The sequence below is a fragment of the Paroedura picta genome, chromosome 11 (genome assembly GCF_049243985.1).
Source record: "Paroedura picta isolate Pp20150507F chromosome 11, Ppicta_v3.0, whole genome shotgun sequence".
Lineage (NCBI taxonomy): Eukaryota > Metazoa > Chordata > Lepidosauria > Squamata > Gekkonidae > Paroedura > Paroedura picta.
The window spans coordinates 5597933-5623870 of NC_135379.1; the positions used below are offsets into that span (position 1 = coordinate 5597933).

The following is a 25938-nucleotide window of genomic DNA, read 5'->3' on the forward strand; positions in this document are numbered from 1 at the left end:
CATGTCTGGATCCAGCTGCAGCTAAGGACCCTTCAGCAATCAAGTGCCATTGCTAAGACCATCACGGGGAGGGGAAGCAGCAACTAAGCGCCTCTGTATTGTGCCCGGACCCGCTCCACTAACAGTGCTCTTATTAGCTCTCAACAGCACTCACAAAAAGACCTTGAAGACCAGAGTAGAACGCACTGGAACATAATTTGCCCCTGGCATCTCTTCAGCCATGGCAACTGAGGAAAAGAGAACTCTGCTACAAAACAACTGCTGTTTCTGTGGGACTTATGGCTGACAGTAGGCACCTACCATTGTTGGCCTCCTGGTCTACCCCCCTCCAGTGATCTACCCACAGATGGCCAGGTTTGTCTTTTATAAGTTTACATTATATTTATTATTGTTACTATTAGGCACCCTGAGCCCATGGTAGGATGGGTGGCCTATAAATAGAATCAAATGTATAAATAAATCCGGATCCAGAAGAAGAGTATGAGCATGGCCACCTATTTCCAGGAAATTTGGCGCTTTTGCCCCATGGCCAACATCATGGCCCAACTGTGGATGGATGAAAGTTGTACTGCATGAAGGTTTTGAAAACTGGAAGGAGGATCATTAACTAGGGTTAATAGTACTTTGTTAGTTTATCTGAGGCAAAAGACTATATTTGCCCATTTGTGTTTCCCTCACATGACAAAGCCATGCTTTACCAACATATTATTACAATAACACATAGTCTGAGGAAGAGTGCTTGCACTTGAAAGCTCACGCCTTGAATAAATCTTTGTTGGTCTTAAAGGTGCCATTGGACTCTGATTTTTATTGTCCTGCTTCAGACCAACATGGCTACCCACTTGAATCCAACACAACATTACTTCTCTTGAGAGTCCGTCCTATAGGATGTAATGGAGCAGATGGGGCACCCTCTTTTCAAGCCCCTAGAAGTGGACCCCTTGGACCAATCATTTTGAAATGTAGCGGGGAGTCAAGGAAGAGCCTCCTGGAGCTACCCTGAAATTTTGTAGGCTGTAAATTAACCCACCCATCCAGGCCCCAGGAAAGGCGGAAAAGCAAGAAATTCCCACTATAGTCAATGGTGCCTTTGACTAATGGGTGCCGAATCCGAATTGACTGCATTGGGCCCTTAATGCACAAGCCTAACGAGTACTGAGCTTTAGAGGATTTACTTCTAACCAGCTGGTAACATCATGGTAGATTTAGTACTGACTAAGAGATTTTGGTATGGCTTGGTGTAGTGGTTAGGAGTGCAGACTTCTAATCTGGCAAGCCAGGTTTGATTCTGCACTCCCCCACATGCAACCAGCTGGGTGACCTTGGGCTCACTACAGCACTGAAAAAGTTGTTCTGACCGGGCAGTGATATCCGGGCTCTCTCAGCCTGACCCACCTCACAGGGGAGAGGAAAGGGAAGGTGAACGTAAGCCGCTTTGAGACTCCTTCGGGTAGAGAAAAGCGGCATATAAGAACCAACTCTTCTTCTAGAATGCTGGATTGGGACCTGAGAAACCAGGTTCAGACCTCCCACTCTAATGAGTGACCCCAGGCCAATCTCTGTCTGCCTAACCTACCATAGAGGTTTGGTTTTGAGGATAAAATGAAAGGACAACCCACATATACCACTTTGTGTTCAATTACTAGATAGTGAAGAAAGATCAATCACACCTTACACTTATTACAAATGTTTCTGTCAACCAGGGGGGGGGAAATCATTACTAGGGGCAACCTGGAGACTGGGTTTTTGCACGTTTCTGTTAAACTTAGCTAACCACAATTCATTGGCAGAGAACAAAAAGTTAAGTAAAGAAGAGTTTCCACAGGTTTTCGCATAGACTTTGGACTCCACTTTAAGGATTAGAAATCAAGATGTATAATTGAAAATATTCTGTCAAAATTATGAAGGCTACACTGTTATCACTTTGCAACTTGCTCATTGTAAAATTTCACACCAAGGCAGTAATTGGCAGGGACAAAATTATATAGCAATTAGGGCATGACAGCAAAAACAAACAAGTACTGAAAATGGGTTCGACACTTCTGGTAACAAGCAGGTAATTATCACAGCAGCTTGAAAGGGGCATAATCAACCAAACTGACATCATCCCACCCACATAATAAATGTGACATCTCTTTACGTCCAATGTAGCTTTTACTTACAGCTGGTAAATGTGGCTGGTTTAGTCTCCATGACTGTGCTTTCCTAGCAGCAGTTCAATCCAGATAACTACTTTTTTAACCTGGAGATTTCATTTAGTGTAATATATATACATTATACTATATTACTCTCCCTTATTCCGGCTTCCTTCTCACCCAATAACCATCCTCCCTTTATTTTTCTCCCACCATTTTCAGTTTTTCTTCTTTTCCGCCCTTTCACAGCTTTTCTGACCAAACTGTGGAACGAAAAACCTACACAGACTTATTAAGTACCTCACTTTCCTCTGTTAACTCCCCTATGCAATTTCCTCTCTTTCTCTCTTCTCCTGGAAGCTCCCGTCTCTGTCCTTTAAAGCCACAGGCACTCTTTTTTTATCACTTGGGGGATTTGACCTTTTTCTTTTTTTATTTCCAGATATTTCTGCAATCCTGGATTTTTTCTCATTTGCAGAAAGACCTGCCTTGTCTGTTCATGACTCTAGTCCCTGCATTTGAATATCCACAGATTTGGCCATGTTGAAAATAAGATATATTTCTAATTAAAGTAGAATTAGATACATTTTAATTTCCTTAACACAAAAATAGAAATCAGTGCTTTAAACTGCAGCTCGAAATGTGTGTGCATGTAGAGAAATAAGGAGACACACATTCTCCAAGGAAGCCATCTGGTTTTCTTTCCTTTGTTAGTGTTCAACAATATACTTGCAATATTAAAAGCTGTACTGAGCTAATTTCAGCACCCCTATATTATCAAATCTACCCAAGTCTTTCCCTATTACTCTCCCTTCCTTTACTCTTTAAACTGGATAAAGACATTTTAAAAGAAGTTTGGAATCCAGTTCCTATTCCACCCTTTCCCGAGTTCTCTGAACAAATCACAGCATTAAAAAAAACAACCTATAATCGAAATAAAAAATATATATATATATTTTTTTAGATTTCTATTTTAGATTTTTTTAATTTAGATTTCTATACTGCCCTTCCAATATGGCTCTGGGCGGTTTACATTAAACATTGTAGAATGGTTACATAGAATATTATAACAATGCAATAAATAACCATCATAACATAACATGGCATAACATAATCATAACGTCACATCACAACCAGAACAGTATTATTAACACAACAATGACAATGACTTAAAACAGAATACCTAGTTAAAATGTATACTGTATTTTATACACTCACAAAGCTCAGTTGGCCTGGTCTCCCTGTGCTTAATGTAACTGACCACATGTATTACACAGCAACTAGTCGAGCAGTTGCCAGATGAGATGATGCCAATAAAGCATGAGGCAAGAGTTACATTGAAAGATAGTAGTGAACCCTGGCTTATCATTAAAGGAAAAAGCTTGAGAAATCTCTGATCTCATGCATCTTTTCTTCCCTTTGTGTGTGGCTATGTCAAGCACTTTCATAGCAAAACACATTATGGGTCATTCTCTGACCTCTGAGCTAGGATTAGACAGGGGGACAGAATAAACTAAGCTTTCATGAATGGGTTACCCACATGATATTCTTGTTGACAAGTTGGTAAAACACAGTATGGATCCTATTACTGTTAGGTGGATAGATAACTGGTTGACAGATCGCACCCAAAGGGTGTTTGTTAACGGTTAGTCATCCTCTTGGAGAGGAGTGACAACTAGAGTATGTCAGGGACCTGTCCTGGGACCTGTGTTGTTCAACATACTTATAAATGATTTGGATGAAGGAACAGATGGCACTAAGCTGGGAAGGGATGGAAATACACCAGAAGACAGGATCAGGATACAGGATGATCTTGACAGGCTAAAAAATTTAAATGAACAAAATGAATTTCAATAGTGATAAATGTAAAGTTCTGCATTTGGCAGGAAAAACTAAATGCATCAATATAGGATGGGGGATAGTATGTGTGAAAAGGATCTAGGGGTCTTAGTAGACTATACACTGAGCATGAGTCAGCAGTGTGACTCGGGGGCTAAAAAGGCAATGGGATTTTGGGCTGTATCAAAAGAAGTACAGTGTCCAGGTTGCATGAGGTGATGGTACCGCTTTAATCTGCTCTGGCTAGACCTCACTTAGAATGCTTTTAAATTAATTTAATCCCATTGGTCCTGGCCCTACCCTCTAGGGCAACAGAATACAACTCTGTTCCATCCTCTGTAACAGCCTTTGAAAATGGTTATCACCTCTTAATCGTCTTCTTTCCAGGCTAAACATACCAAGCTCTCTCAATCTTTCCTCATGTGTCTTGGTCTCCAAACTCCTTACCAGTTCGTTGCCCTCCTCTCGACGTGTTCCAGTTTGTCTACATCCTTCTTCAATTGTGGTGCCCAAAACTGAACGCAATATTTTCAGCTAAACAATTGGAAGAAGTTCCTGACAGAGCAGTTCCTCCGTGGAACAGGCCTCCTTAGGTGGTAGATCTTCTTCCTTGGACTTTTTAAACAGAGCTTAGATAGCTGCCTCACATAAATCCTGATTGTAAGTGGCTGGGCAAAAGGGATTGTGCCCATGCTTGGCTCCTGTGGCTCTTTCTTGCATGTCCAAGGAAATGTGATCACCATTTTGGAGTCCGGAGGCAAATTTCCACTCAGATTGGCTAGATTGGTATACTATTCATTGACCAGAATTGCATCAGAAGGTTTTGACTGTATCTTCATAATCATGGCCACAAACATTGCCAGATGCTGTTTAGCCATTTATCTTTATTTGCAAGTAGTATCACTACTTTGTTCTGATCTGGTCTCCCTGAACATCGAGATAAAATGTTCTCAAGATATCAAGTGGGCACCAAAGAATCATATGAGCCAAATCCTCAATAGACTCATGGTCGTAACAGTAGACTCATTATAGAATCATAGAATCATAGAGTTGGAAGGGACCATACAGGCCATCTAGTCTAACCCCCTGCTCAATGCAGGATCAGCCCAAAGTATCCTAAAGCATCCAAGAGAAGTGTGTATCCAACTTTTGCTTGAAGACTGCCAGTGAGGGGGAGCTCACCACCTCCTTAGGCGGCCTATTCCACTGCTGAACTACTCTGACTATGAAATTTTTTTTCCTGATATCAAGCCTATATCGTTGTACTTGAAGTTTAAACCCATTACTGCGTGTCCTTTCCTCTGCAGCCAACGGGAACAGCATCCTGCCCTCCTCCAAATGACAACCTTTCAAATACTTAAAGAGGGCTATCATGTCCCCTCTCAACCTCCTTTTCTCCAGGCTGAACATTCCCAAGTCCCTCAACCTATCTTCATAGGGCTTGGTCCCTTGGTCCCAGATCATCTTTGTAGCTCTCCTCTGTATCCTTTCAATTTTATCTACGTCCTTCTTGAAGTGAGGCCGTTTAAATCTGCAAAAGAAATAGAATAGGCAGGATTGTCTACCACTAAGCCTTATAGATACAGATGGATTCTAGAAAAATCTGGGGGAGTATTTATGCAACTTCACCAATAATTATCATAACAAGGGCTCTGATGTGGAAAAGAGATTGACAAGGATAACTGACAACCCTCACCTCCAGTGTGCTCTCTTGTTACCTCATTAGTTTATTGAGAACTGGGAGAAATAAAATGAACAAGAAATTTAGAGCAACCAATGGCAGAAGATTTCTATGGAACTGACCAAATGTGCTTGGGGCCAAATACAAGTCAACCTATTAAATCTCACACCCGCTAACATATAGCAAAATAGACAACAAAACCTAACAGATGGTGTCTTTATAATATGGTAAAATAGAAAGTTAGATGCATTCTACAATCAGCTATACATAACAGGCTAAATAGTGAGGTAAATTCTGGCATTTCTGCACTTCAATTGAGAGTTAGTTTCTTATTGACCAAAATCATTTCCAACAATTACATTATTAATATAGCTCTAGTGTGGATTAATGTGGGGAAATATGCTTTTCTCAGCAAATTAAGGAGCCTGTAATAACTCTTGTACATTGTAGCTCTGCATGCAAGAAGATCTGGGAGGGAAAAAGTAAAGAGAATTTTTTCACTCAAATACACTTGGCGGCTCTACCTTCCTCTCATTGGTTAACTGTTGAGCCTCTTTTGGCTCTTGTTTGCCATCCGTTTCATCTTATATATAAGACGTCTCTTCTTCTCCCTCTTGCCTGGGATTGGAGCTGTAGCAAATTAACCTTTTGGAAGTTAATCTGTTCACATTAAGTTAGATTTATTACATGAATATGTTGTGTACGATATACTTCTATTTTTGTAAGTAATATTTCTTTTTCCTTTCAAGTAGAAAGCTGTGTTGGTCTGCAGTAGCACAACAAAATTTGAGTCCAATGACACCTTTAAGACCAACAAAGATCTATTCAAGGCATGAGCTTTCATTTGCAGGCACGCTTGTCTGAGGGAGTGTGCATGCACACAAAAGCTCATGCCTTGAATAAATCTTTGATGGTTTTAAAGGTGTCATTGGACTCAAATTTCTTTTTCTCGTTACCACTGTAATCAGATCATTTTTGTAATTTGTTTCAACAGCATTTTCTCCTTAACTGGGAAACATGTAAAGCTTCTGTGCTTCCAAGGCAATTTATTATTTTACATTTAACCCATTAGGATATGGGCCCAGAGATTATCAGAATCTTAAGATTAAACTTAATGGATAAAAAGGGCTTGAAGTTATTGATTAGCAGATCCTCTTCTTCATTTTGGTGTTTACATTTTTTCATTGTTCCTCTCCATGTTGAAGTGATAAGGATGGCTGAACCAAGCAAATACTTGGAAGTCTCAAAAGTTAATGCTGAGAACTACAGAACAAACTGCCCAGAAAATCAAGCACACATATATCTTACAAAGTACAGCATGACAAGGTACCAGACATGGGATACTAATTAAGAGTATTTGGCAGTAAGGTTTTCACATCTAAACCCAGGGAGAAAAGACAAAACCTAGATCCCAGAACCATAGAGAGTGTTTTTGTGGGATAAGACTCTGGAAATAAAGGGTATAGAGTGCTGTACCCAGAAACAGATGAAGCCTTCATCCCTGGTTCTGACTTTGGGTTTACTGTGTTCCTTGGTTCCTGACTTCAGCTTGCTTCTTTACTCTGCTTTACTTGCTGCTTTACTCTTGACTCCAGCTTGGCTTTTGACTTTGCTCCTCAGCTCCTCAACCATGACAAGGCTTTAGAACACTCTCAACTGTCTCTTGACTCTTCTCCCTGCCCTGCCCTCCTTGATGAACTGACTTCCTTGGCTTTAAACCCTACAGACTAGACTCTGGACTCCGAGCTTGCTTCAAGATTTGGTCTCGGCTTCCCGACTGGTAACCTGTGTGTGGCCTGATAGAGCAGCATACCTTCTTTATTAAAATACACGGATTTTTATTTTGTTCCAAAGCAAATGAAATCAGACATTTAACTTCTATAGTTGAGATACACCCAATGATTACAACACAGAGACAATACTTTTTGTGTACAGTATTCATTTTTTTAATCACATTGAGGATATTTGTTTAATGTCTCTTAAATTTTAACACAATTCATCATGGAAGTACAAACTTTAATTTTACATTTAACGTTTACCCGCTGTCCAAGCTGTTTTTTACAAACACGCAAAAAAACCATTGCACTTTCCACAGACAAAACAGTCTATGCTACTTTAGGGCAGGTGATAATAAGCTTCAAGGAGAATGAGAGAGCCAGCCAGAGTGATGCAACTGACAGGCAGACCAATAAATTTGCTTCCTATCAATTAGAAGTTAAACCACTATGATTTTCTTCATTTACAAGCAAAATAATAATAATTCAAACAGGTTGTACAAGTCTGTGCAAGACTCCAACTGCCAGTCCAGAGATATCTGAAATATTACAGGATAGTACTTTAATACAGTGCTATGAAGACACCAGGTTTTCATTTCTAGGTATTCCCTGAGGAGTGGTATAGATCAGTGGTCCCCAACCTTTTTATCACCGGGGATCAGTCAACGCTTGACAATTTTACTGAGGCCCGGGGGGGGGGGTAGTCTTTTGCCAAGGGACGTTGCCACTGCCGCCTGAGCCCCTGCTCCATTGGTTTCCTGCCAGCGCCCTTGACTTCCCGCCTGCTGAGGGGTGTTGCCGCCAGCAGCAGCTGCGCTGTGCCATGCTGAGGGGGAACCCCAGCCATGGTGGCCGCCGGAGAGCACTAAAGGTGAGCTGGCGACAGAGTGGCAGGGCAGCCCCCAAGGCAGCAGCCGGGAAGGAGGATGAGGAGGAGCCACGGCCCGGTACCAACTGATCCACGGACCGGTCCCGGTCCCCAGACCAGGGGTTGGGGACCACTGGTATAGATCACTGGTTTGCCAACAGCAGTTTGTATTTTTGGTTTCTGGAAAGTTCTGGATACTTGTAGACCACTCCAATGCATGTTTGCTTTGTTCAATTATACTTGCTTCCAAATCGTTCTGTAACGGAGTGTTTTTGCTGAAGTTAACTCTTGCATGAAGAGCCCAACAAAAACCAGCAGTGCAAAAGTGCATGGCTTTGAAAAAGCAAGGTTTTGGATTATGCTCCTAGCATTTCAGAATGGCTACAGCAGCCTGTTAGTTTGCACATTGGTTCAGGCATGTGATTTTCAAGCAGGAGTCTTGACTGAAAAGTGGGATGGGTGGCCTATACATTGAATTTATAAATAAAATTTAAATTAGTGGTTTAAGTTGGCTTTTTAATTTCCCCATGTGAAAAAGTAAATATCTACGTAGTTTGCTTAGTAGAGTTAAAATTATTCACCGTTTTATAAATAAAAAATATTTCAGAGATCCAGGTAGATAGAATGCTTGCATTAATTCAAAATCATCCATGTGGACTGAGTTCAGGTATCCAAAGATTTTGGCTGGTCTTGCTAGCCAATCAAAATTTGTATTTGCAACAATTGTTACCATTGTAAAACAACAGCAACAAAAACCCTTAGTTTGAGAGTCTGCTGCTTTTCTTACTGTGATTTTGTTCACACCAAAGAAGAGAACATTTCCCAGCTGGGAGCCCACATGCCTGCTCACTGGCAGAGCAGCAGATCATAGCAAAACTAGTCTGATTTACAAAAGCTTGCTTCTGAGAGCCCAGCCACTGTGAGCACTGCAACATTACACCTTAAATGGGCTACATTGTTACAAGGGTGCTTTGCTACTTGTGGCTGTATAGTATATAGTTTGCAATGTATACTTTGATTTGATAAGCCAAATTAAAAAAAAAATTCAGAATTACAGCTGCAAGAGACCACACAGGGCCATCCAGTCCATCCCCCAAGCTTCTTAAGGACCTAAAAACCACACCTGACAGGTGCTCTTCCAATGATCTCCAAAGCCGCAATAAACAAGTTTAGTCCCCTCTTCGACTTATCTACCTTTTACATTGATGAACACAACTATCATACCACTCCTTGCCCTCCTCTTCTCCAAGCTACATCATACCCAACTCTCACAACCTCTCCTTGCAAGCCATGGATCCCAACCCCCCAACCCTCCTAGTCACCATTCTAGGATCATGTTTCAACTTGTCGATATCCTTGTAAACTTCAAAATAAAACATACTAAGAAGGAACATGAAACTTTGAAAAACCTCCCTAAAACCAAAAAAACACTAAACTAAAAAAAACATACTAAGTGGGAGTATGAAGGGATACAGTGGTACAAACAGTTCCTAGAATCTAAGACGCAGCAATATAGAGGTATGGTTCTTTATTGGCTCGTAAAAGTTTTCATAATCCATAAGAATCTGAGCTCCATCTATTAAGAAAGCCTGTCCTTGGTGCCCAAAGCAAGACCTGAAACCTTCTTAGAAAGGACAGATGCTGCAAGGTAATTAACACATACTGTACCCTCCCCTCCAGTGAGGATGGTACAAGATCTAGACTTAGAACTTCCATTCCTATCCAACCACAAAGGCCAATATATTTCCAGATGGCTAGCCGCACTCGTCTATAGCAGCAAAGCAGCTTTAATGTTCCCGAGTCAGAACTTACTTCATTGCCTGTATTAAAGCAAAAAATATGCATGACAATTTAAGGCTGGGACCAACCATAATGTGCCACTAGCCTGCCTTGTTAATTTAAACCAATAGACACTGGTTTAAAACTAGTCAGAGAACACTGAATACAACTCTATTGAAAATGGTAACATTAGTAGTGGACTGTCTTTACACGGTCCAATTTAAACATGATTCTGGGGAAGCAAACTTGTGACTTTCTACTCACACCTATTTACCACCCTCCCTTGCAGCTCAGGGAGGTTTACATGTAACAGGGATAAATACAGTAAAAATTCAATAACTCAAATAAAAACAGTGGTTTTCAATACCAGTTCAGTAACTTTTTCATATAACAGTGTGAATGCTAATTATAACAATGTCAACTTAACTATGGCACTGTAGGTTGGTCAATTCAGGTTCTGTTCATGGGGAGGGGTTTCTGGAAGGCCCCGCAGATGTTGTTAGTTTGGTCGACCTCAACCAAATGCCTGGTGGAAAAGCTCCATTTTACAGTATGGTATCTGAACTCCAGCCCATGCAAAACAGCCACACATGCCAAGTTAGTACACTGCCACAACACCCACCTAGGCTACAGACCTCTGGCATGCTAATTAAATGTGGAAAACTGCTTTGCAGAAGGAGCAGCTCAGTTCCAATATGCTATATGCATTAAACGTCTCACTGGCAAGTCCTTTTCCCTCATCAATGTCTCCGAAAACTTCACAACTACACTTTTTAGAAAACTAAATTTAAAAAAAAATCTAAAACCCAATTATGTATACACATTCTTTTAAAGATCTACAAACCTAAGTAGGGCATTCAGTCAGCATTCTGGCTGTTTCTTTCAGAGAGATGGAATAGCTGCATTTAGAACACTATTTAGCATCAAGGGAAATAAAGATATACCATTACAACAGGAGTTAAATACCGTAGGGTTTAACTGTTTGGAGAATTCTTTCTTCCAGAATGACTGGAAAGATTGATTTATACAGTTAGTCTTCTTGAAATCAAGCTGTTCCCCAGGGACAACATCTCATTTCTCATACCCCAATATACCATGTCAAAGGCAGACTGCTAATGCAACACACCAACCAGCCCCCAGTGTTGACTTTAATCATCCGGCTTAAATTTCTTGGATTCATTAATCACTAATTCAATATCTTTTAATTTAAAAAAGAATCTATGTACCCAAGACATAATATGCTCAAATAACTCCTTTGGATATCAAAAATTGAAAAGTTACAGATCTTTAAATACTGACCAGGGGACAATAAAGTTATTCATTTAATATCATTTTAAAATTTCCAGTAAGGTTTGGATTTCCTTCCATTTTTACTGAACAACCAACTGTTCTAAGTGGAAGAAGACCACAGAAGCTGTGTTTGGGGAATCGGAAATATTTCACTTGAGAGAAAGCACCCCAAATGTCTGATCCACTCTAGTGTTGCATTAGAAAAGGCCCCACAAGTCAAGCTAAATATCTGACAACTTGATTAATATCCAAAACAAAAAAGAGAAAACATCCTGATTGAAACCAAAGTCAAGAATCTAAAAAGGTCAACATCAAGGAAATACACTTACACCTATACAGGTGCATGACAATTTAAGCATGACAATTTAAGGCTGGGAGCAACCATAATGTGAACACAACTATAAAAATACAATACCAGTATTAATCAAGTTTAAAAAAATTTAGTATAACCTTAATACAATCAATACATACATGCATCCTAATGCCTCCACTGACCAGATGCGTTTCACTGTTACCACCTTTATCACTGGTCAGGCATAGCTATGCCTTATAACAACCCAATCATTCTTTACTTAGCTAATCCCATCCTATAACACTGACAACTCAATCAAAAGCCAGGCTAGCAACACCAAGTGTGAAAGGTGGTATTTGAGTTACAAAGTTCTGGTGGGAGATGAAAACACAGGCTGTCATTACTTTCTCTATTTGAGATTCCTAATGTTATTCTTCATGTTATTGACGAAGGAGAGGCAGAATCTATCCAGTGGCTTAATTAAGCATAAGAAGATAAAAAGTCTCTTATGTTATTTATTTAGACTTTGACTCTGCCAAAACGGTCTCTAGATTCGTTTGTTTTCCATTTTCAGTCTGGCTTTCGTCAGTGGCAATGAGTCCGTCCTTGTTAATATTTGAATATAATGAGACAAATGCTCCTGTGTCATGGAGAGTCAAGGCTGTGAGCACAATGCCATAGAGTTCCCCCCTCCCAAGCAATCCTTTTAATCTCCAGGAGCCTGGAGATGAGTTGTCAGTGCAGAGTCCCCCCTCCAAACCAGCAATTTTTCCCTGGGAAGCTGATCTCAATAGTCTGCAGATGATCTCCAAGTCCAGGAGATATTCAGGCCATATATGGAGCTTAGTGACCCTGGAATGTTCCTTGAGGTTTGGAGGTGGGGCCGCAAGAGTCCAGTGGTGGGCAGGAGTTTCTACCATGTAGCCAGCCCCCAGCAAGGCCACAGTGCTGGTGTGCATCCTAGTGCCAACTGTTTCCCTGGATGTAATAGGCTTCGCCTCTAGTTGAGAATAATTATACTGAAATAGTCATACTTTTACCAATATGTTTTTCAATGTGAATTTGCAAACTTAATCTGACTCCTATCAAGCCTAAACAACCCCACAAGTTACCTACATGCTGAAATAACAATTTCGGTCTCACTCAACAAATGGAACAGAAAACTGAAGTGAGGAACAGAATTTCAGGAATGAAGCTCTCCAGAATCTTGAGAGACAGGCACTGCAGAACCCCCTGAATCCATAGTAGTAGCAGTAACAGTAGTTCCCCCGAGGCTGGTCTCATTCTGCTACTCCCTTTATTGCTGTAGTCTCATAGGCAAAGAACACCAGAAACAATGCTGCACCAAGACTCCTCCTTACTCTGGTGCTGGCTGCTTAAGGGAGAGAGTGTCTCTTGCCCCCACCCCCACCCCGCATGATCTCAATCAGTCCCTTCCTTGGACTTCTTAGTGGTGTCCCATTTTCTAGAAGTCCAAAGGCTGCTCCCAGTTCGTCCTTTGCCTCCTCCCCTCTCTGACTCAGCTGCCCTTGCCCTTACACCCCTCTGGCTTCACTGTAAGTCACACACCTTGCCTCTTTGCCTCATTTTCTTAATTTATTCTCTTTCTGCTTACTACACCCTCCTCTTCTCTTTCACACACTCCTCTTCCTGATCTTGTTCCCCTCAATTATTTATATCCTCTTCCCACTCCTCTTCAAAATCTGAATGTCCAGAAAAGCAAACATGTTTCTTCACTAAATTAGTTTATGTACTGAACAGATGTGTACAAATGGGGGCCCTGTGAGACATGAAGGAATCCAATCCCTCTACGGCTGATCTCAGTGTGTCTTCAGGATCCACTAACCTTTGTGCCTGGAGGGAGCAGCTCCATGGGCTCACCACTAAGATTGGCCCCTGCTGCCTCCAGCTCTGCAGAAGCAAGGTAAGTACATTTTCTGCACGTTCTTTTATTTTTTTTTGGGGGGGGGGGGTTAAACCCCACCATGTATTTTTTTTACTTCAAGCTTGCAAGAAATCATTTTAGTCTCCATGTGGCCCAGATCCACAGATCTAGCTAACTGCAGATGAAGATCATATATCCACATGCTGTTTACTGTTGTCACTACATTATTGTTACTGTTATCACCACTCTACAAACTGAGTCATCTGTATCATTCCTGTTTCGTGTAAACTGCCCTGAGCCTTTGGGAAGGGAGATGTATAAATAAAATAAATAAATAATTCACGATTAAATATTACAATTCTCAGTCTAATGATTTAATTATCCACATGTACTGCATTTTATGTTGTAAACCACCCCGAGGCTGTTTGAAGAGAGGGGTGGGTTACAAATCAAATAAATAAATAATAAAACATAACTTAAAACTGTAACAAAACTCAAGACACTTAGCAAACAGAAAACTATGAATATGTACAATTTAAATATATTTGTATCATTCCTATTCTCAAAAGAACAAATACAAATAAGTTTGTAACACAATGATACTTTCTTTGCCCTTTTCTAAAAGACTCATCCCTTCCCCCCATCATCACTACCATATAAAGGTTACTAAAACAGCCTCCTTAGAGCTCTTAAGCTTTCAGATAGGGCTCCCCTACTGCTGAGTGTGGAACAGCTTGTGCTCAAAGCTCTTTGAAGTCTATCAACAATAATAAGGCCGGGCTGCACATGTAGCTGTGCATGTTTAGTACCGAGTCGCAGCTACTTTGTCTCTCTGCAGTCCACCAGAAATGCTCCTGTTGGATTCATTTCTCTCTCTCCCCCCCCCCTTTTCACCTGGCAATTCAGTCACAAAACACCTGCAATCTTCAGTTTTGCCATTAGAATCCCATCTAACACGGACCAGGTTTTTATAGCTACTTCTTCCATCCTCCTGTCAAGATTTACTATTGTCCTTCCTAAGCCCAAGACTGTCTTCCTGTCAAACATTTGCCATTCATGTGTCTTTTTCATGCTGGTTATAAATATATTTTGACATCTTCCCCAAGTCTTCTGCGGACCGCTATACGTCCGTCGTCAAATTCAAATTAAAATGCCTCCGCCATGTGTTCCTAATGTATACGTTAAACTACGTTTTGTATTATGTATCTCATTTCCTGCCACCATACTCTTTAGATTCTAACTTTCTCTGAGCAGTCTGCAATTGTTTGCAAAAAATAAGAATATAAATGTCGAAAATCATTCCTTTTTCTTTGTACCATTAGCAGAAAAATACACTTAGCTGAAATCAATATTTTAACAGTGATTTTACTCTAGGGGTGGACAACACAAAAGAATGAAATAGCAAGAAATGTTCAGAGCAACAGTGCTTGATGACCAGTTTTAATATTCAAATCTTCGGTTGAATTCTGGATCAAGTTTAAGGTTCTGGTACTTACCCACAAGTCCATTCTTGGTCCCAGCCTTGCGTACCTGAGAGATCGCCTACCCCCCCCCACACCCCCAAAGAACTCTCCATTCTTCAAATACCAATCTGTTGGTGATCCCTGCCCCCAAGGAAGAACATCTGGCCTCAAACAGGGCCAGGACATTTTCTGTACTGGCCTTCACCTGGTGAGCTCCCAAAGCACATCTAGGCCCTGACGGAACTAGCTCAGCCCGTCCACCAAGCTTCTGGCTGGGGCCAGTGTGAATCAGATAACACCTACGGGGACCCCCTATCAAAGCCACCTCCAGACTGTAGTTCTAAGAGTTGAGCGATATATCCATGTGGTTGATGTGGACATTGTTTACACAACTTAATTTGAGACGAAACCTTATTTTACTGTATGTTTTAATTAACGTTATGTTTAAATGTTGTGCACCATCCTGAGCCAGTTCCCTGGGAGGGTGGTATAGAAATTTTAAAAAACAGGTATCTGATACTGCCACACACAAACTAATATTGTCTTCAAAGGAGTGTATTTTGAAGAATACATGCAGAGTAACAATTGGCATTAATTTTATTGCAAGTCATTTAAAACTTAATATCTTATGTGCCCTTGCATCCAAATTTCCACTAATATTTTGTGTTTTTCTTGATATATTGATATATACTATATATACTAATATTTTGTGTTTTCCTTGATATATTCAAGAACGCAGCTATGTGACAATGCATATGCCATGCATGCAAGTAATAACACACTCCAATACAATTTAATGCACAAAATGCATGTTTACACAGCAGTAAGTTCCATGGAATACAATGGGACCTGCTCCCATGTAAGTCAACAAGGTTAGCCAATTTTTAAAAAGCCAATTTCTCTCTTATCAGCTACACTGTTACCACCAGCCCTTAATACTCCTAGAACTAAAATCAGGTGGGGTGAAGTGTTTACTGCAGGGGTAGTCAAACTGTGGCCCTCCAGATGCCCATGGACTACAATTCCCATGAGTCCCTGCCAGCAAATGCTGGCAGGCGCTCATGGGAATTGTAGTCCATGGACATCTGGAGGACCACAGTTTAACTACCCCTGGTTTACAACAACAGATCAGATTCCAATTTATAAGCCAGTCAGTTTTTGCAGAAGCAGGGAAGACAAAGAAAAAACTAAGGCCTAAGAACACAAACAGCACTTAAAATGTAGGATAGGAGAACGATGTTGTAAACCGTTGAGGGTCTCCACTGGGAAGAAAAGCAAGAGATAAGCATCCCAGTACATGAACAGTGCCTAGATTTCAAACTGACTACATAATTTTAAAAGGTTTTTAAAAAAAAGAAAAGCCAATAATTCTTATATGGTCTAGAGTCTAGACCAGGGGTAGTCAAACTGCAGCCCTCCAGATGTCCATGGACTACAATTTCCATGAGCCCCTGCCAGCATTCGCTGGCGAATGCTGGCAGGGGCTCCTGAGAATTGTAGTCCATGGACATCTGAAGGGCCGCAGTTTGACTACCCCTGGTCTAGACAGAAACAGCATGAAGCATGATCTGTATGGAGGGGAGAGATACATTTTACATATTCTTTATATTGTGGTAACTAGTCTATAACTAAGGAATCACCTGTGGCACTTTGCCAAGTAGTGTGGCAACTTGCAGGTCAACATAATTTGTTGCTCCTGCAGCATTCCCCTTCCCCATTTTGTCCTTTTTCTCTTCCTGTGCAGCAGCCTTTCGTTGCCCCCTCTTTCTATAGCTTTTGACCAAAACATGGGGAAAAGAGTGCATGTAAGGATCTCAGAACATGCCCCCCCTTCCCCCGGTAACAGGCCTGAGGTGAGGTGACATGAATGCAGAAGCCAGATGAGCTTTAGCCTGGCCAGTCTTGCTCCTTCCCTTAGTCTTGTACAGTCATCAGTTTCGCCTATAAGAGCCCAGAGTGGTCTGAGCAAAATAAAGAGGCAGAGTTCCTTCTCAGATCCACCCATTTCTGTATTGCGGCTTCTTGCCTGACTAACCTCTACTGGGAAAGAGAGGCCCCACCCTTCCTCTGCCCTTCCCCAGGTGTGACAGCCATAGGTGTCACTATCAGTGAAAATGGAATAACAGCTCTGCAAATAGGAAAAAAAAACCCCGAGTCTTCACTGCCTAATACTACGAACTTGGAAGGATCCTATTCATTTCAACGGGGCTTACATAAAAGTATGCTGGCACAGAATTCCATGCTTACCTCTTGAATCAACGCAAATGTATGTAGAAACAGGTATGCCTAGGACTTTAGTCCGTTCCTACACATGGTGATCCAGAAGTAAGCCCTACCGTGTTCAGTACGTAGTTATTTCCAAGCATGTACACAGCCTCAAGAATTAAAGGCTGCTTGGGGTGAGGTGGAGACTGTGGGGAGCCAGAGGGGGGAATATAATGGGGGAGGGGAGACTGAAGTTGAAAAGATGACATCAGAGAAGCTTTATGACTTCAACAGAAGCATACAAGCAACAGCAAACTCTCTTTTGTCTATCAAAAGGCTGAGGAACAAGGTCAACATCTGACCATGCTACCTGAATTTTAGTAATGTGGACTGGAATTACTTGCTCTTGCACCTAAGCAAGAAATTTCTGCTGAATTTTATGAGTTGAAGTGACATCTGTTTTACTCTTCCACATATCATCCTCTTATAGATGGGAGGCTCAGTAAGGGGAGAAAAGAGGGTATAATGGAAGCAAATAAATAACTCTAAAATTCTTTTGTATTATGGACTAGTATTTGACACTGAGACAGGACAAAAGATATACAAAGCATAATCTGAATATTTTATAAGGTGGAAAAATGTCTTGCAGCTTTTAGAATTCTGAAGAATTATCAATACTGCCATTCAGTAAGGTCAGCTGGTTTTGCCATCTGTGTTCTGTATAATTACTTTTTAAATACTACATAGCTCATCTTTAAGCAATTACTGTTAAAGGTAAACGTGGTCAAGAGCTATTTGCTACAGTAGCCAAGCTATGACAATATCTCTTCATAATGACAAAGAGAATCTAATTGCTATAAACTCGACTGTGATCGCAAAACGAACAAACCCATAAATTGGGTGGATGGCATAAATTGGGTGGATCCCATCCTTATTGTACCACTCCAATGAGCAAAGCCTTCCTCCAATTTAAATGATAGATTCAAGTGGGTAGCCATGTTGGTCTGAAGTAGCACAACAAAAAGAGAGCCCAATACCACCTTTAAGACCAACAAAGATTTATTCGTTGGTCTTAAAGGTGCTATTGGACTCTGTTTTTGTTGTCCAATTTAAATGGTTCTTCTAATGGAAGAAGAGCCAACTAAGTTGCACGAAGTCTCCTTGGAGGATGGTTAGATCCTCACCAGGACATTTAAACAAAAACTCATTAAGGTTTTTATAGTACTTATAATTATTGTTTTATTCACTGTTGGATTTATATCCTGCCAGTCTTTGGGGACTCATGGCTGTGAAAAAGGCTAGACTTTGCAGCATGGTGGTATACATGATCTAGTCACTCAACACTATTATATATTATATATTATATATTATATATTATATATTATATATTATATATTATATATTATATATTATATATTATATATTATATATTATATATTATATATTATATATTATATATTATATATTATATATTATATATTATATATTATATATTATATATTATATATTATATTATAGTGTTCGTGGACAAGTGGTACTGCCTTGAGAAACTACTATATCTCATGCTCTTTAAATAGATGTAAATAAGAGGCTTCAATAGAGCTTCACCACTCAGTCCACAGAACTGTTACCTTGTCCTCTGCCTGTATTTGCCCAAAAGAAAGCCCAAAAGATTTTCAATCAACAGCAGTATATGGGTTTTCTTTCCATACAAGGGCTTGTTCTCTTGTGCATAAAAACAGTCCCAGAAACACTCAAGAATTGCAACATACAATTAACATAACCATTCTCTGTAGTGTATTAGGATAGAAGAGGTTTAATGATCACCAAAGCTTCGCACAATCTTGGTTTTTCAAAACAGCCTTCAACCAAGTTCAGTACAAACAAAATGCCCTTTAAGTTCCCATATATATTTAACAATAACAGAACTGCATCCGGATTTCCAGAAAGGAAATAATAAATGTATAAATTCCTTATGTCAATTGCATATCTAACACTGGGTCCTTTTCAAGAGTCTTATCTTAGAGATATGAAGAAATTAATACTATAGGTCTTATTTGAAGGAACACCATCCATACAATACTCTGAAGCACTTCTTCCTTACACTGGTGTATCAAGTTCCCTGAAACAAACTAGTTACATAACCCATTCTTTCACTTAGGGCCTATTTCTTACAGCAAACTGATCATTTTAAAATGGCTTCAATACTCACACACACTTCATTTTATTTTATTCCACACATATATGTATAAGACTTTAAAAACACCTTTTTCTGAGAAAATAACATTATGCCAACAAGTTTGCTTTTAACATTAGGATCTGGGCAAACAGCTGCACAGTTAACAGCGACAGGTTTAAAAAGACATCCAAAGTGTGAACTGTCCAACAATCCAAATACTAAGGTGGAGAAAAAACACCCAGCAAAATTATTTCACCTACCCCATTATTTTTTAAAGGTTTGCCGGACATTTAAACAAATGGCTTTTGTGCACCAACTTCCGGCCACCCGCTGCCAGTTTCTCACTTGATCGCGGGGAATGAACTCACGACATACCCCGAAATAAGGATTTCATGCCAGCCCCCCAAAGGGGAGAGCCGAGTCCCGGTGCCAACTGCGCGCTCCCCCGCTAACTTTCGGGGACTGAGCCCCGCGGCCCCAGCTGCCAGGGGGAGAGCGAGCGGGCGGGCGAGCCGCGGGGCTCCTGTCATGTCCTGCCCTCCCATACAAAGAAGTTCGCGGCACGGTACTCACCGCCGTCCAGTGTCGCCTGCACCGCATAATCCGCCGCCTCGAGACCTTTCGCCAGCCCCCCTCCCCCCCCCTCCCGGAGCGACGACGGGGCCGGCCTCGAGGAGCAAAGCTGCTTATGCCCAGAAAGAAGTTCGCTGCATGTCAGAATCCGAGCCCGGCGGCGGGCAAAGCGAGAGGAGCCGCTCAGCGCTCGCCTCGATCAGCCATGTTACTCCCTCGCCTCTCCCGAGCCAGACAACGCTGCCCTTCCCGGGCTGCTTCTTCGGCGGAGGCGGAGGCGGCTGGGCGCTCCCTTAGGCGAGTGCGGCCGGAGCCCTCGTGGCAGGCGCGGCCCTGCGAGGCGCTCCCCGAGCCCCACAAACGCCGCGCAACTTCGGCTCTCCCAGGATTCCCCCCCGCCGCCGCAAGCAGACCAGAGCCGCCGCCGCCGGAGGAGGAGGAAGAGGAGGGAAGGGAAGGGAGGAGGGAGCGGGGCTGGAGAAAGTAGATCCGACTGCTCCGAGCGCCGCCAAGGTGCGGACTGGATTCGCTTCGACGGGGATCCGGAGCGGCCAGCCTCTGCCGCACTCAAAGCGCCTCCTTAACTCTTTCCCGGCCGGCGGAGGGAGGAGGCTGGTGCAGACGGACGCGCCTCACCGAGGGCTCCGGGGCAGGAGGAAGAGGGCGTCGGGGCCGCCCTAGCGCAGCCGGAGCAGCCGGGAGCCTCGCCACTCTCCCTGCCTGCACGTAGCTCCGCGAACGGGAAGGGGAACCATTTCTCACGCCCTTCCTCTGCCTCCGGCTAAACAACTTTGCCTCCTCCTCTCCCCCCCCCCCCCGCCCGCCTTTGCACGCGAGGAGAAGCATCTTCCTCCTTCCTTCAGGAGAAGGCACGTTAAGAAACTACGGCAGTGCGGCCAGCCGAGGAGGTTCCGTCCCGTTTGCCGCGACGGTTCCCTCTTTTGTCCCCCTTTCAGTCCCTCAACTGGCTTCTGCCAAAAAAACACACACACACACAACCCACTCAGCTGAACAGAAACAAAGGAGGCGTTATATAACTCATTTCACTGGCCCCGATTTGTCCTCCAAAAAATATCACAGACTCACCCGGTGACCCCTCAAAGCTAGCCAACCTCCCAACTCTGAAGCCACAAGCTCAAGGCTGGAAGTCCGGGGATCTTTTGTCTAGCCCAAAAGTTTTGAGGGATGACAACCTCAGTCCCTTTCTGCACATTCAGAATTCAACTGTGCTGGCACTACTGCCCAGATAAATGTGAAAATCATCAGTTTAAACTTCTGGCTGCAATTTTCATGAGTGTCCCGCGGATAAAAACGGGGCTTGGAGAGAGGACCCCTTTGGTTCTAGGGCTAATGCAGGAACTCAGTCCATACTTACTTGAGATCAAGACTAATTTAAATCAGGAAGGTTTACTTGTGAGTAGGCATGATCAAGCTACCTGCTTCTTTACACACCATCCTTATCATATACATGTACAGAGGCTATGGTGACGGGCACGACTTAGTAGTGAGGATATACCACTGAAAAGGCAGAGGTGCACCCACAGTTTTCTGCACACTGCTCCCTCCGCCCCTTGCAGTCCCCATTCTCCCTTATCACAGCACCACCAAAGCACCTGAGAAAAAGCAACAGCCAGTAATCACCAATTGCCTTCCATTTGCACAGTTGGGAGAAAACGCAGGAAGAATGAATGCTCATGAGGGGACAAGAAAAAAACAACATAGTGCCAATGTTGATGGAACCTTTGTACTCCTAGCAATCTTGTTCTCTGCAAATATTTATCATTACTATTATTTGTTCATACAATTTGCATCCCACTTTATGTCCTTACAAGGACCGCCTAGGTGACTAGCAATTTAACACATACATGATAAAAATCATATTTTAAAACTATTAAAACCAACCCCCTAACACATAATTTAAAACAGAATTAAAAGATATCTAAAGAGCAATAAAAAAAAGGGTTATGAAAAAAGAATTGAGGGAATGCCCAGTGACAAAAGAAATTTCATGACAACCAAAAAGTTTTCACCTGCAGATGGATGATAAAATCAGGACACACAAATCTCCCTGGGGACAGAATATCATGGAAAAGAGTTTTGAGGAAAAGCACATTGATGTATGGTTGCCAGCCTCCAGGTGGCACCTGGAGATCTCCTAGAATTAAACTAACCTCTAGATAACGAAGCTGAATTCCCCAGGTGAAAATGGCAGCTTTGGACACTAGGCCATTATACCTCACTACTGGGGTCCTTTCCCTCACCAGGCTCTTCCTCCAAGAGGTTCACAACCCGGAGATGGCAACCCCACAGCTGAGGATGGGAAAAACACAGAATGATTATTACAGAATGTCATGAGGAAGTTCCAGGAAAAAGTGCTTCAGTTTTGAAGCCAATGCATGGAAGCAGTCTCACACCAGCTTAGCTGGAGAGGCGCTGTGGGCTGAAGCAAGTACAGTACAGCAGTTTGCATCCACTAGGCAGTCAGGGCCTGTTCTGTGCCCCCTGACCATTTCTGTGTCTTGCACAGACATTTTGCCTGCCAATAGGGCCGTTCCGTTGTCCTACACCAGTATATTTCGTGTTAGGTCACAATAAGAGTGTCACAATCTGTGAAGTTGGTCCTATAACAAATATTGCTCCATTGCACTTGTGCAACATTCACTGTACCCAATTTCGAACAGAATGGGAAACTGAGAAGAAGCAATATGCCTGAATAAAGCAAGCAGTATTAACAGTAGTAAAGTATAATCTAAAATCTAATGAAGCTTCAGAGGAAATAGACGTTCTGTTACAAAGTATAAAGCTGTGAGAACCATGAGACTGTCAAATGCCATCCCCATTCATGGGACTACGTAGGAGACTTTAGTATCTAGAGCAGTAAGTCATCTTGAGCTTTTTCAGAGAGTTCACTCAAGCCAAAAGTGCATCGTGCTTTTAACTCTTACATAGTCCGTTTTTCTCTATCGGATGCTAAAAAGAGCAGCACTCCTGTTTAGTTCCTTTGTAGAAGTGGGAATTATGCTGCATGTTATGGAAAAATAGGTATGACCCATTCATTGCAGACTACAGCAGCATTTCCTGGGGCTGTGGAAGCCTGAAGTTTTTTCCAAACTCCCTCCCACCCCCTGTCTTCTGGCTGTAAGAGAGCCAGTGTGTTGTGGCAGCTAAAGTGTGGAATTAGGATCTAAAAAATCCAGGTTTAAATTCCTGCTTGTGACATGGAAGCTCACTAGGTGACCTTGAGCCAGTCACACACTTTCAGCTTAACCCAACCTCACAAGGTTGTAGTGTGGGTAAGACGGAAAAGAGGAGAATTATGTAAGATGCTTTGGGTCCCTGCTTAGGTGAAAGCCGGGATGTAAAAGTTATGAATCAAGAAAGAAATATCGTGATCTCTACAGGGCAAAGCCCCTTCAACAGTGAGTTTGATTACAACTTGGATCAGGGTCTGAGACCTAAACTTTTAAGCCAGACAAGCTTGCTGGGAGGGCAGTATTGAAATTAAATAAGTATGTTTATTTATTTATTTATTTATTTATTTATTTAGATTTATATACCGCCCTCCCCGAAGGCTCAGGGCGGTTTACATTAAAACTAATCAACGATACATAAAACAGTCTTCGTTAAAATATACAGTAAATAATAACAGTGGTTGTAACCATATAACAGAATAATATAACAGTATAACAGTATAATAAAATAATATAACGATGGAACGGTGCAATACCACAACAGGTCCAGAGCGCTCTGGTGGAGTTCTGGGAGGAAGGGGGGAGAGGGGGGGAGGGGGGGGGAGCGGGGGCCCTTCATTCGCTGTTGGTTGTGCCTGGTCTCAACCAAATGCCTGGCGGAGGAGCTCCTTTTTGCAGGCCCTGCGGAACTGTTTAAGCTCCGTCAGGGCCCTGATCTCCTCCGGGAGCTCATTCCACCAGGTGGGGGCCAGTACAGAGAATGCTCTGGCCCTGGTCGAGACCAGGCGGACTTCTTTAGGGCCAGGGACCATTAGCCGGTTGGTGGCGGTGGAGCGCAGAGCTCTTTTAGGGGCATAGGCAGGGAGGCGGTCCCTCAGGTACACTGGGCCCTGACCGTGAATGGCCTTGAAGGTAATTACCAGAACCTTTAGTCTGATCCGGAATTCAACTGGCAACCACTGCAGTTGGTGGAGAATGGGCCGGATGTGGGACCTCCACGGTGTTGCTGTGAGGATCCTGGCCGCTGCGTTTTGGACCAGCTGTAGTTTCCGGGTCAAGGCTAAGGGCAGGCCTGCGTAGAGCGAGTTACAGAAGTCCAGTTGTACGTACATTTCAAGTCTCGCTCGTGTGGCTCTCACTGGAATGTTCTGATGGTACCAGAGGGTGGAAACATGTTGTAAATTTTGCAATAAAGCTGTCCAACCCCTGGAAAGCATCAGTGCGGAAGGAGAGGAGGGCAAATGCACAGTGCAGAATCTAAATTGACTATTGGGCATATACATAGCAAGACCATTATCCAATGATAAATGAAACTGTATACATACATTATTATGGGGGGAATCATGTATCCTTTCAAAGAAATATGATCCAATTGCCACATTGTGACTTTAAGAGCTAAACTACACATAATGATGGGGAGCTATGTAACTGAGAGGCAAAATGGATCCAGTATGGTAAAGCCCAATGCAGATTGGGCCTGCAACACTAAAGAGAGTGGATTTCACTTTTCCTCCTGTCCAACCACATCCTCTCCATGACTGTAAATGGCCCCTCTGAGCTGATTTAAGCTTCTGAAAGAGGGAAGCAAAAGACAGACATAATGTCAGCTTTTGGGTAAAGGTAAAGAGCAGACATGCAAAACTGGGGAGAGAATCCTCACTGCCCAGAGTAACCTTTGAACTAACCCTCAGCTGAGAGACCTGGAATCAAGTCTGCAGCCCAACAGGTGTTAATCAAGGTCTACCCTGCAAGGTAGGTCACCAGCTAGTTGAGTTCAGAAAGCAATTACTTTGGTAACTGTAGGCAAAATAGGCCAAGGTGTCTCTTCAGCTGAGACATATTCACAATCAAGCAACTTTCCCATGCCCAGAGTTCCTTGCACTAATGAGATGGAATGTGAGTTTGAAACTCCCTCTAGGTCTCTGGCCTTGAAGCTCACAGGACCATGATCTCACTTGCACCTGTGCCTGACTCCACCTCATTCCTTATCTCTCTCTGGAAATTTGAAGTCAGTGCGACAAAAACATCCCAGAGAGGAGCTTTCAGTAACTTAACTAGGCCCAAAAGATTGATCCAAACTTTGAAAGGCCAAGAAACAGCTAAATTAGGCCGGTTTCTTGATAATGGATGCCTGTCTTTTTTTCCTTATTAGCTCTCACTATCAAGTGCAGCACCACCTACCTCAAATCATGATGTCCTAAACTTGCAGACAGAATAAGAGTGGGAATGCTTAGCTTTGTAAAGCCATAACACAGACAAAATACAAAGATAAAGAAAAACAACAAGCTCAAAATGGATGTAACATTCTGGCAATATCTCCATGTCATCCATTATACACAGCTCCACTCTATGCTTCATATGCTCCATGCTTTCACTACCCATGTTAGTATTCATGGAGAACATATTCATTTTAGCCAAGAATATTTTTCACTATTATACACTAGAAAAAACCTACCTCGGTTTTACAGGAAGATAAAAGCCATTAAATCAGTATAGGTTCCTAGATATATATATCTCCAAGCAGAAAAAATGAGAACTTCCAAATAAGCAATATTCCAAGTTAAGTCAATTTCAAACAACCATTGTTTTAATTTACACTGAAACAGGCCGACAACCCAGTCCATCTAAGGGCACTACATGTTCAGAAACAAGCTTCCATATGCACAGACCTAGCTGGATGTGTTTACATCTAGCCTCTGAAAGCACAATTTCCACTTAATCAGAAAACAGACATGCCCTTCAGGTACAGGCAAGGTTGTAGATGTGACTGAGGTGGGGGGAAA

At 42.3% G+C, this 25938-nt stretch overlaps 1 protein-coding gene across 10 annotated transcripts in view; it reads right to left on the reverse strand.

Annotated features, from left to right (window-relative positions):
- The window catches only part of KMT2C (lysine methyltransferase 2C), a 146806-nt gene that overhangs the window by 113800 nt on the left and 7068 nt on the right, over positions 1 to 25938 (reverse strand). Inside the window, exon 1 of one of the 10 annotated variants that reach the window (XM_077302815.1) lies at positions 19965 to 20411. The exons of the other annotated variants lie outside the window; for them this stretch is intronic. The gene's annotated coding sequence lies outside the window, so the exon portion shown is untranslated. Of the gene's footprint in view, positions 1 to 19964; positions 20412 to 25938 lie in introns of those variants that run through there. 10 annotated transcript variants of the gene reach the window in all.